The following is a 12,500-nucleotide window of genomic DNA, read 5'->3' as shown; positions in this document are numbered from 1 at the left end:
ACTGGTCCAAAACATACAGGAAATCCAGGACCTAATGAGAAGATCAAACCTAAGGATAATACGTATAGAAGAGAGTGAAGACTCCCAGCTCAAAGGACCAGTAAATATCTTCAACAAAATCATAGAAGAAAACTTCCCTAACCTAAAAAAAGAGATACCCATAGGCATACCAGAAGCCTACAGAACTCCAAATAGATTGGACCAGAAAAGAAACACCTCCCGTCACATAACAGTCAAAACACCAAACGCACAAAATAAAGAAAGAATATTAAAAGCAGTAAGGGAAAAAGGTCAAGTAAATATAAAGGCAGACCTATCAGAATCACACCAGACTTCTCGCCAGAAACTATGAAGGCCAGAAGATCCTGGACTCATGTCATACAGACCCTAAGAGAACACAAATGCCTGCCCAGGTTACTGTATCCTGCAATACTCTCATTTAACATAGATGGAGAAACCAAGATATTCCATGAAAAACCAAATTTACACAATATCTTTCCACAAATCCAGCACTACAAAGGATAATAAATGGTAAAGCCCAACATAAGGAGGCAAGCTATACCCTAGAAGAAGGAAGAAACTAATCATCTTGGCAACAAAACAAAGAGAATGAAAGCACAGAAACATAACCTCACATCCAAATATGAATATAATGGGAAGCAATAATCACTATTCCTTAATATCTCTCAACATCAATGGCCTCAACTCCCCAATAAAAAGACATAGATAACAAACTGGATACGCAATGAGGACCCTGCATTCTGCTGCCTACAGGAAACACACCTCAGAGACAAAGACAGACATTACCTCAGAGTGAAAGGCTGGAAAACAATTTCCAAGTAAATGGTCAGAAGAAGCAAGCTGGAGTAGCCATTCTAATATCAAATAAAATCAATTTTCAACTAAAAGTCATCAAAAAAGATAAGGAAGGACACTTCATATTCATCAAAGGAAAAATCCAACAAGATGAACTCTCAATCCTAAATATCTATGCCCCAAATACAAGGGCACCTAGATATGTAAAAAAAAAAAAAAACCTTACTAAAGCTCAAAACACACATTGCACCTCACACAATAATAGTGGGAGATTTCAACACCCCACTCTCATCAATGGACAGATCACGGAAACAGAAATTAAACAGAGATGTAGACAGACTAAGAGAAGTCATGAGCCAAATGGACTTAACGGATATTTAAAGAACATTCTATCCTAAAGCAAAAGGATATACCTTCTTCTCAGCTCCTCATGTTACTTTCTCAAAAATTGACCATATAATTGGTCAAAAAATGGGCCTCAACAGGTACAGAAAGATATAAATAATCCCATGCGTTCTATCCGACCACCACGGCCTAAAACTGGTCTTCAATAAAAATAAGGGAAGAATGCCCCCATATACGTGGAAATTGAACAATGCTCTACTCAATGATAACCTGGTCAAGATAGAAATAAGAAAGAAATTAAAAACTTTTTAGAATTTAATGAAAATGAAGGTACAACATATCCAAACTTATGGGACACAATGAAAGCTGTGCTAAGAGGAAAACTCATAGCGCTGAGTGCCTGCAGAAAGAAACAGGAAAGAGCATATGTCAGCAGCTTGACAGCACACCTAAAAGCTCTAGAACATAAAGAAGCAAATACACCCAGGAGGAGTAGAAGGCAGGAAATAATCAAACTCAGAGCGGAAAAAAACCAAGTAGAAACAAAAAGGAACATAGACAGAATCAACAGAACCAAAATTTGGTTCTTTGAGAAAATCAACAAGATAGATAAACCCTTAGCCAGACTAACGAGAGGACACAGAGAGTGCGTCCAAATTAACAAAATCAGAAATGAAAAGGGAGACATAAAAACAGATTCAGAGGAAATTCAAAAAATCATCAAATCTTACTATAAAAACCTATATTTAACAAAACTTGAAAATCTTCAGGAAATGGACAATTTCCTAGACAGATACCAGGTACCGAAGTTAAATCAGGAACAGATAAACCAGTTAAACAACCCCATAATTCATAAAGAAATAGAAGCGGTCATTAAAGGTCTCCTAACCAAAAAGAGCCCAGATCCAGAAGGGTTTAGTGCAGAATTCTATCAAACCTTCATATAAGACCTCATACCAATATTATCAAAATTATTCCACAAAATTGAAACAGAGGGATCACTACCGAATACCTTCTATGAAGCCACAATTACTCTTACACCTAAACCACAAAAAAAACAAAACAAAGAAAGAGTACTTCAGACCAATTTCCCTTATGAATATCGAAGCAAAAATACTCAATAAAATTCTGGCAAACCGAATCCAAGAGCACATCATAACAATCATCTACTATGACCAAATAGGCTTCATCCCAGGCATGCAGGGATGGTTTAATATACGGAAAACTATCAACGTGATCCATTATATAAACAAACTGAAAGAAAAAACCACATGATCATTTCATTAGACGCTGAGAAAGCATTTGACTAAATTCAACACCCCTTCATGATAAAGTTCTGGAAAGATTAGGAATTCAAGGCCCATACCTGAACATAGTAAAAGCCATATACAGCAAACCAGTTGCTAACATTAAACTAAATGGAGAGAAACTTGAAGCAATCCCAATAAAATCAGGGACTAGACAAGGATGCCCACTCTCTCCCTACTTATTCAATATAGTTCTAGCCAGAGCAATCAGACAACAAAAGGAGGTCAAGGGGATACAGATCGGAAAAGAAGAAGTCAAAATATCACTATTTGCAGATGATATGATAGTATATTTAAGTGACCCCAAAAGTTCCACCAGAGAACTACTTAAGCTGATAAACATCTTCAGCAAGTGGCTGGGTATAAAATTAACTCAAATAAATCAGTTGCCTTCCTCTATACAAAAGAGAAACAAGCCGAGAAAGAAATTAGGGAAACGACACCCTTCATAATAGACCCAAATAATATAAAGTACCTTGGTGTGACTTTAACCAAGCAAGTAAAAGATCTGTACAATAAGAACTTCAAGACACTGAGGAAAGAAATTGAAGAAGACCTCAGAAGATGGAAAGATCTCTCATGCTCATGGATTGGCAGGATTAATTTAGTAAAAATGGCCATTTTACCAAAAGCAATCTACAGATTCAATGCAATCCCCATCAAAATACCAATCCAATTCTTCAAAGAGTTAGACAGAACAATTTGCAAATTCATCTGGAATAACAAAAAACCCAGGAAGCTAAAGCTATCCTCAACAATAAAAGGACTTCAGGGGGAATCACTATCCCTGAACTCAAGCAGTAATACAGAGCAATAGTGATAAAAACTGCATGGTATTGGTACAGAGACAGACAGATAGACCAATGGAATAGAATTGAAGACCCAGAAATGAACCCACACACCTATGGTCACTTGATTTTTGACAAAGGATCCAAAACCATCAAATGGAAAAAAGATAGCATTTTCAGCAAATGGTGCTGGTTCAACTGGAGGTGAACATGTAGAAGAATGCAGATCGATCCATGCTTATCACCCTGTATAAAGCTTAAGTCCAAGTGGATCAAGGACCTCCACATCAAACTGATACACTCAAACTAATAGAAGAAAAACTAGGGAAGCATCTGGAACACATGGGCACTGGAAGAAATTTCCTAAACAATACACCAATGGCTTATGCTCTAAGATCAAGAATCGACAAATGTGCTCTCATAAAATTGCAAAGCTTCTGTAAGGCAAAGGACACTGTGGTTAGGAGAAAACGGCAACCAACAGATTGGGAAAAGATCTTTACCGATCCTACAACAGACAGAGGCCTTATATCGAAAATATAGAAAGAACTCAAGAAGTTAGACCTCAGGGAAACAAATAACCCTATTAAAAAATGTGGTTCAGAGCTAAACAAAGAATTCATAGCTGAGGAATGCCGAATTCCTGAGAAACACCTAAAGAAATGTTCAACATCTTTAGTCATAAGGGAAATGCAAATCAAAACAACCCTGAGATTTCACCTCACACCAGTGAGAATGGCTAAGATCAAAAACTCAGTGCACAACAGATGCTGGCGAGGATGTGGAGAAAGAGGAACACTCCTTCTCTGTTGGAGGGATTGCATACTGGTTCAACCATTCTGGAAATCATTCTGGAGGGTCCTCAGAAAATTGGACATTGAACTGCCTGAGGATCCAGCTATACCTCTCTTGGGCATATACCCAAAAGATGCCTCAACATATAAAAGAGACACATGCTCCACTATGTTCATCACAGCCTTATTTATAATAGCCAGAAGCTGGAAAGAACCCAGATGACCTTCAACAGAGGAATGCATACAGAAAATGTGGTACATCTACACAATGGAATATTACTCAGCCATGAAAAACGACGACTTTATGAAATTCGTAGGCAAATGGTTGGAACTGGAAAATTCATCCTGAGTGAGCTAACCCAATCACAGAAAGACATACATAGTATGCACTCATTGATAAGTGGCTATTAGCCCAAATTCTTGAATTACCCTAGATGCCTAGAAGAAATGAAACTCAAGACGGATGATCAAAATGTGAATGCTTCACTCCTTCTCTAAAAGGGGAACAAGAATACCCTTGGCAGGGAAGAGAGAGGCAAAGATTAAAACAGAGACTGAAGGAACACCCATTCAGAGCCTGCCCCACATGTGGCCCATACATATACAGCCACCCAATTAGACAAGATGGATGAAGCAAAGAAGTGCAGACCAACAGGAGCCGGATGTAGATCGCTCCTGAGAGACACAGCCAGAATACAGCAAACACAGAGTCGAATGCCGGCAGCAAACCACGTAACTGACAGTAGGACCCCCGTTGAAGGAATCAGAGAAAGAACTGGAAGAGCTTGAAGGGGCTCGAGACCCCATATGTACAACAATGCCAAGCAACCAGAGCTTCCAGGGACTAAACCACTACCTAAAGACTATACATGGACTGATCCTGGACTCTGACCTCATAGGTAGCAATGAATATCCTAGTAAAAGCACCAGTTTAATGGGTAGCCCTGGGTCCTGCTAAGACTGAACCCCCAGTGAACTAGACTGGTGGTGGGAGGGCGGCAATGGGGGGAGGGTTGGGAGGGGAACATCCATAAGAAGGGGAGGGGGGTGATGTTTGTCCGGATGCCGGGAAAGGGAATAACACTCGAAATGTATATAAGAAATACTCAAGTTAATAAAAATAAATAAATAAAAAAGAAAAAAAAGAGACCAACCGCCCTAACATCCTACCCCCAACTCCCCCCCCATTTGCAGCTATGCCTGCCTTTCTTCACTAAGTGAAACACCACCTCCGACTCTACTCTTTCATTTTGTTCAGTGTAGTAGACTCTCCAAAACCATAAAATGGAATCCCAGATGCAGAGGGAAGAAGTTTTGCTTGTGTTACTTCGTTTGCTTTGAGTTACTTTTTCCCACTTCCACTGGTTTGAACTTGTGTCCCATTCCGTGGCAGGTACTTAATACAGGCAGCATTTTGAGAAGGGCTGTGGGCGGAGTGTGATAAAAGGAAAATTACTGTAGAGAACTCACTGGGATTTTGACGATTAATACAAAGTGTTTATTGACTTGATTTTTCAGTCACACAGAACCCTGGACGGCACTAACTCGAACTAAAACTTCACATCTGACAATTTGCTCCAAGGAACTAAAAAACCTTAAAGACAAAATTGATCCAACAATATAAGCCCTAATTTGTAATGATTGACCCTCTATAAAGAGAAACATTAAACATTTTTTTAAAATGATGATTTTGATGTTTTGTTTAACAATTTCATATACTTATATAATGATTGTTAGTACTTTCCTTTCTGAATTTCCCTTCCCAATTCCCCTCCCTCATCCCCCTCCCTAATTCTTCCATCCCATCCTTCAGTTCCCCCTTGATTCCTCCCTCATCCTCCTCCGTCATCCCCTCGGTCAACACCTTCTCTCACGCCATTCCCTCTCCAATTGGCACCGATATTCTGTATAAGTCACCCCTCCAATTTCATGTCTCCTTTCTGTGTGTAATCCCTAAGTTTAATTAATTACAAGAGTACAGAGGTATTCGACAGAACAACTTATCTATGGGTACAGGAATGAAGAAGGTAGTGAAGCAGAAATTTCTGGTTCCTTTGGAGACTCAACTGTATCATGGATGTTGTTCTGGAAACTGTCTTAGTAGAGGATGTTTTGCTGAGAACAAACACATGGTGTTTCTGGTAGCTGACTGGGAAAAGGGCATGTGATGTTGAGAAAGGGTACGAGTATAACCCTGGACAACAGTGGGCAGCACCACGGCACTGGCTTGCCTTGACACTCTTCACTGATGCTCAAAGGACTTTGATGACACTGGTATTCATTGACCATGCTGTGGCATTGGTTCACCTTTCCTTTTTCACTTACCATTGTTTGACATGGCTTTGTAGAGAGAAATGCGCCAGAGAACTTCTTGTGGTAACATTGCGGTGACTTCTTGCTGCCTCCTTGAACCCAGGCCAATTGGAAGAGCTCAGCAATATCTTCTGGGTTGAACTGTCCTTGGTGATTCGTGAATGGTGTTTGCAAGTAGATCGACCTACCTCTGCTGATTAATGTCAACTGAACTGATATCCTGATGATGAATACTGAAATCACCTCAGAGAACTATTTCTAAGCAGGTCCACATCGTTCTTTGTTTGCCCTATTGTCCTTCCCTTTCGAATACCTCTGGTGGGTGGTGGGCTAGAGGAAGGTTAAAGGGTTTAAGAACTCTTAATAAAGTAGGTTTGAAAAATCTAAACCAGCATGATAGAACCCCTCCTCCAATAAATTTTGATTGCCAAGGTAGGGGAGGATCTTTATGGCCTCTCCCATCTGTAATGAAGTGTTGAGGGACCCAGTCTTGTGCCTGTGACCATAGCCACCATCAGTTTAAGAGTTCAATGACTAGGACCAATAAAAAGATATCCATTTGCTGTCCCCTTGCCAATCTTCTGGTTCTTATATTCCTTCCACCCACTCTTTCATGATGTTCTCTGAGCTGTGGAGGAGAAGACTTAGCTGTCCTATTTCCACCTGAACAGTCCAACACCACTGATTCCCAGCACTTTGTCCAGCTGTACCTCTCTGCCCATGGTAGTCAGAGGCTTCTTGTCTAATGAGAGCTGAGTTCAATGCTGATCTGTAGATACAAATATTGATGTTTGGAAGGAAGTTCGACAATGTATTTAGCATTATGTTCTTTCAAAGGGCCTATATCACCCTAACCATAGGTTCTTGACGAGTTTACAGAATCTGGTGTGTATTATCTCATGTGGAATATGCCTTGTATCCAATTAGAAAGCCACTGGTTACTCCCATGACTGCGATGCCACTAACACATTAGGGGCACATCTTGCCTGACATTTTAGCTTGAATGGTTCACACCCGAGTAAGGTTTTAGATGAGTTTCTCCCCTGGAAGCCTACATAGCACTTTCTTGAACCATGAAGGCTATCCATTATAGAGGATGCTTCCACCTCAACTTCAGATTGACCATTCTGTGTCCTGTGACCGAAAGGATTCAGTGTCCTCAGCAATAGGGTCTTACCAACAAGTTCTGGAGGGCTACGAAGAACATTGGCAACAACCTGTAAAGTTGTGAGGGCTTTTGTGATCTCGCTGGTCAGCAACTTTCAGGAAGACATCACCCATCTGGCACTGTGATTTTTGCTTAATTTTTGTTTTCTGTTGCTCTGATGAATACACTCACCAAAGCCACCTTGGGAAGGGAAAACTTCATTTCATCTTATCTGTTCCAGCCAGTCATCAAGGAAAACCAAGACAGGATTGTGAAACAGAAACTACAGAGACTGCTCAGTGGCTTGCTTCTAAGCTCACATCCAACTACCTTTACAGAGTCCAGACCCACCTGCAGAGGGCGGTGCTGCCCACAGTAGACCAGGCCCTGCAACATCAGTGAACAGTCAAGGAAATGCCACCTGGACATAGTCAAGGCCAATCTGATGGAGGAAGCTCCTCGAGGGAGGTTCTCTCCTCCAAGACTAGCCATCACAAGAAATCAATGAAAATAAAAAAAGAAAAGAAGTCAATAGCTTCAGGGAGAGCATGGTTTATCCATGGAGGGTGCCTCCATTTGAACTCAACAGTTGATCTTGTAGATATATTCTGTAACATGTTTTATAAACCCTCTCACCAAACCCTGTTCTAACCTAACCACCTAAGGGGAGATGGAGTGGAACGTAAGTTTTAAAAAATAATTGGAGCAGAACGAAATGCTTCTTGGAAATAAAGCAAAAAAGGAAGCATTTCTGCATCCTAGATGCTTTCCTCGCATCACGTGTGCAAAGATAACGAAAACCGTTAAGTTCCAGGTACAATATTTTCCAATGTTACAAATCATATAAATAATACTGATTATCATTCATAAAACACATTGGCACTAATCGTTTTGATGTGTTTTTCTAACTCACTCCTAATGTAGGTGTGATGAACTGCAATTGTTCGTCTGCTCATTTATACATGAGGGAAGTGAGGTTTAAAGGTCGAGCCAAATTCTCAATACTCTAAGCTAATAAATGGCAGAGTAAGACAGCTGCACTTTCTCAGGATTCATGGCAAGGCCTCAGGAGAAATGCAAGTCAGGGTACCTTGGCAGGAAATTCCAAGGATCAGGACATGGCAGCTTAAAGTTGTCTTGGATGCAGTCTGGGAGTAAGACACAAGTCAGCCGAGCTCCAGCTCAGGATTCCTGAAACAGAACACCAGAGTATGTTACAGAGCGAGGAGACTAAACTAACATCTGGGAGTCCTCAGCAGTTTGTACAAGTATGTTGGTCATTGTGGGGGGTAGAAAGGAACACTTATTTAGATCCCCACCTCCTAACATGTGCTAATACAGTGGAGGCAATGCCTTAAGTCCAAGGTTTTTTGTTTTGTTCCTGTGTATGTTTGTGTGTGTGTGTGTGTGTGTGTGTGTGTGTGTGTGTGTGTGTGAGTACATACATGCACATGCAGTGTATAATGCAGGGACTAATCCATTTTCTCTTCTACCTTATTCATTGAAGCAGCATTTCTCAGTCAAACCCAGAGTTCACCAATATGACTAGTCTTGACAGCTGTCTTCCCCTGGGGATCGGCCCTATCTCTACCTCCTTGAACTGGGATTCTATGTGGGACACCAAGCCTACCCATCATTTACCTGAGACCTGTTAGACATCTACTCACCTGTTAAGGTTCAAGTCCCGGTGTTGGACCCATCTCCTTTACTTTTGTTTTCTTATTCTTTTTTTTTTTTCCGTCTTGGTCATAATATCAGAACCAGGTTAAGGTATGACTGTCTCACTCAAACAATCACTCAAATCCCTCCACAAAAGTGTGTTCTTAGGGAACTGGGGATTTAGCTCAGTGGTAGAGCGCTTGCCTAGCAAGCGCAAGGCCCTGGGTTCGGTCCCAGCTCCGGAAAAAAAAAAACACTTAAAAAAAAAAAAGTGTGTTCTAATAAGGAGGAGGACCCTGCTGACTCTCTGTTCTGTAAAGTCTGACATTAACAGATGAGTTAAAGTTGGGATTATCCTAGTGGGTGATTGTGGATGCTATAATGGATGTTGAGGGAGGCTGGCAATTGAGGGGCCACAGCTGAGTCACTTACAATAACAGATGCAAAGCTGAGTGTGGTAGTGCATACCTATATTCTCAATACTGGCGAAGATCACAAGTTCAAATCCAGCCTGGGCTACATTGTAAGTCCAAAGACAGCCTGGGCTACATCGTAAATCAAGGCCAGCCTGGGCTACAGAGTAAGTCCATGGCCAGCCTGGGTTACATAGTAATTCCAAAGTCAGCCTGGGCTACATCATAAATCAAGGCCAGCCTGGGCTACAGAGTAAGTCCATGGCCAGCCTGGGCTACATAGTAAGTCCAAGGCCAACCTGGGCTACATAGGAAGTCCAAGGTCAGCTTGGCCTACTTACATGACTCTTCTCCAAACAACAACAGTTTTTTTTTTCCTTTTTCGTTTCTGTCTCTCCTATTTCCTGTACACTGATATCAGTGCTGTAGTTTGCGGTGTGGGCGAGAAGTTTCATCATGTCTGATGGTGCAGGATCTCCCAAGCAGCACGGCAAACCAAACTGTGCAGCAAACAACTCTGTTTCGATTTTGCAGAAAAATATGACACATGGGAAGTGCTGTCTGAAGAAATGGCTCTAAGATGGGTCAAAGCCTGGGGAGACTGTGTTGGGATCTTCTGCTAGTTTTCTCGTGATAAAAATAATGATGTTCTCAACCAGAGTCTGTGTTTGGAATACAATGCTGTGCTTCCATTTCAACACTGCATATCTCCATATGGTAACCCTGGAAATCTTGTCTGATATTAAACTGAGAGACAAGTTGAGTATAAACACTGTCATTAAAAAGAGTTTAAATGATGAATATTTATTTTTAAATTTTTGTTTGTGGTACCAGGTTCAGTGTTCTGCATAAACTCTAAAGCACGGCAATTTCTTTCTTTCTTTTTTTTTTTAAATCACCAAAGACTATGGACATTATATTTTTCTATCTAGGTCTAACTGAGACGATGAAATATCATTCTTTGCTTTAAAAAAGAAAACTAATTGTGTTTCATTGTCTTCTTTTTTTGTTAATTTGTTATTTTTAGTGTTTTGGCGTTCATTTTAACAATTATTTTTTTCATTGAATTAATTATTTTCTTATTTTCTAGTGTAGATAAAAATTAGGTTGCTTTTATTTGTTTCTAATATAAGAATTAGTGTTGTAAATAAAGTTTCCTCTTAACACCTTCATAGTTATTTCTCACATATTTTGATAGTATGTTTCTTTTCTTTTTTTTTTCTTACTGTTACATAGTTTTATTATTTCTTGACAACTGTATTACTTGTGAATGTGTGATTTAATATTTCTGGACTGGGAGACTCCTATTGTCTCTCATTGAAGACGTCTATTTCAGTTTTGTTGTATTAGCAGAACACATCCCAAGGGGCTGGAGATGGAGCTAGGTGGACAGAGTGCTCACTTGGCTATCACACAGCTCTGGGCTCCACCTACAGTACCTCATAAGCCTGGTGTGGTGGTCCATGCCCATAGTCCCATTACCAGGAGGAGAACCAGTAGTTCAAAATCATCCTCGAGTCTATAGTGTGTTTGAGGCCAGCCTGGGCTACATGAAACCTGTATAAACACCGTTTCTTAGGCATTTGCCACACTTTGTTCTGTGGTTTTTGAGTGTCTGAAAAGTCCAGGGTACTTGAAGGAAAAGAACAACCTGGTGTTACTAGGGACTGTCAGTCAGAGACATTGGCTGGTGAAGCCATCTCATCCTACCTGGTTTTCTGCCTGCTTCTGTTGCTGATGGGCTGATCCGTGTTCACAGCTTTACTCATACTCGTCCTGCTTCCTTTTAGCTGTACCCACTCTTGCTTCCTGCTGAGGCTGTGATGGAGTTAGTGACACAAAGAATTGGGGTCTCCTTCCAGCCCACTGATTCTCTCAACAATAAGTTCTTTCTCTGTAGAAACAGTTTCTCTGTTGCCTACATTATCAGAAATAAATAGAACACTCTTCTCTGTTTTATTTCGATACTGGGTTTCATTGTGTAGGTAGGGCTGGCCTGAAACTCACTGTATAAACCAGGTAGGCCTTGAACTCAGAGAGATCAACTTGCTTCTGAGTGCTGGGATTATAAGGGTTTGCCTGGCTCCTTCTTTTTAATTTTTTTTTAATTTATCTCTAAGGTGTGTGTGTGTGTGTGTGTGTGTGTGTGTGTGTGTGTGTTATGAACAAAGAGTCCATCAGATGCTCTGAACCCTGATCCTCTGCAAGAGCAACAAGTGTTCCTAAGCAGTGAGCCATCTCCCCAGGCCCTTCTGCCTGTTTTGGAAGTTTCTCATTGATGACGCTTGAATCCTGGCTTTAAAAATCCTTGCTGACAATTCTGACAATGGTTTTCTCTTGGTACCACCAACAGGGATCTGGTTTTTGGTTTTTCTCCTCTGCTTTTCATTTAGGGGGATGGTCATGGTGTGAAGTGATTTCCACTTTGACATCGTTTGTCTAATATGACAGCAGTCCTGACACTGTGGGTGCAGTGGCTGTTTATGCTTCATAACATTTTGGTGGTGTTTTGGTTTTTCTGGATTTGCCTGATTGAATTAAAGAGATTATACTTCCAGTTCATACCTACAGGCATATTTTAGTGGGGTCAGGAAGAGTGGTTCTCAACCTTCCTAACGTAACCTTTTCATACAGCTCCACCAACTGTAAAATTATTTCATTGCTACTTCATAACTTTAATTTTGCTATAGTTATAAATTGTAATGTAAATGTCTGATATACGGGATATATGTGACTCCTATGCAAGGGCCATTTGAGCTCCCAAAGGGGCTCAATCCAAGGGTTAGAAACACTGATCTGGACTTAGTGGGAGGCCCTTAATGATGTAGATGGGTTGCCCAGTGTTGCCGGGGAGGAGTCTCCATCTCTGGAAGGCAAAGGATCTTCCAAGATCAGGCTTTTTCCTGGGTCCTTCTAGA

This window comes from Rattus norvegicus, chromosome Y, assembly GCF_021556685.1.
Source record: "Rattus norvegicus strain SHRSP/BbbUtx chromosome Y, alternate assembly SHRSP_T2T, whole genome shotgun sequence".
Taxonomy (NCBI): Eukaryota; Metazoa; Chordata; class Mammalia; order Rodentia; family Muridae; genus Rattus; species Rattus norvegicus.
The sequence above is the reverse complement of the archived record's forward strand: the minus strand, read 5'-3'. Positions refer to the sequence as shown.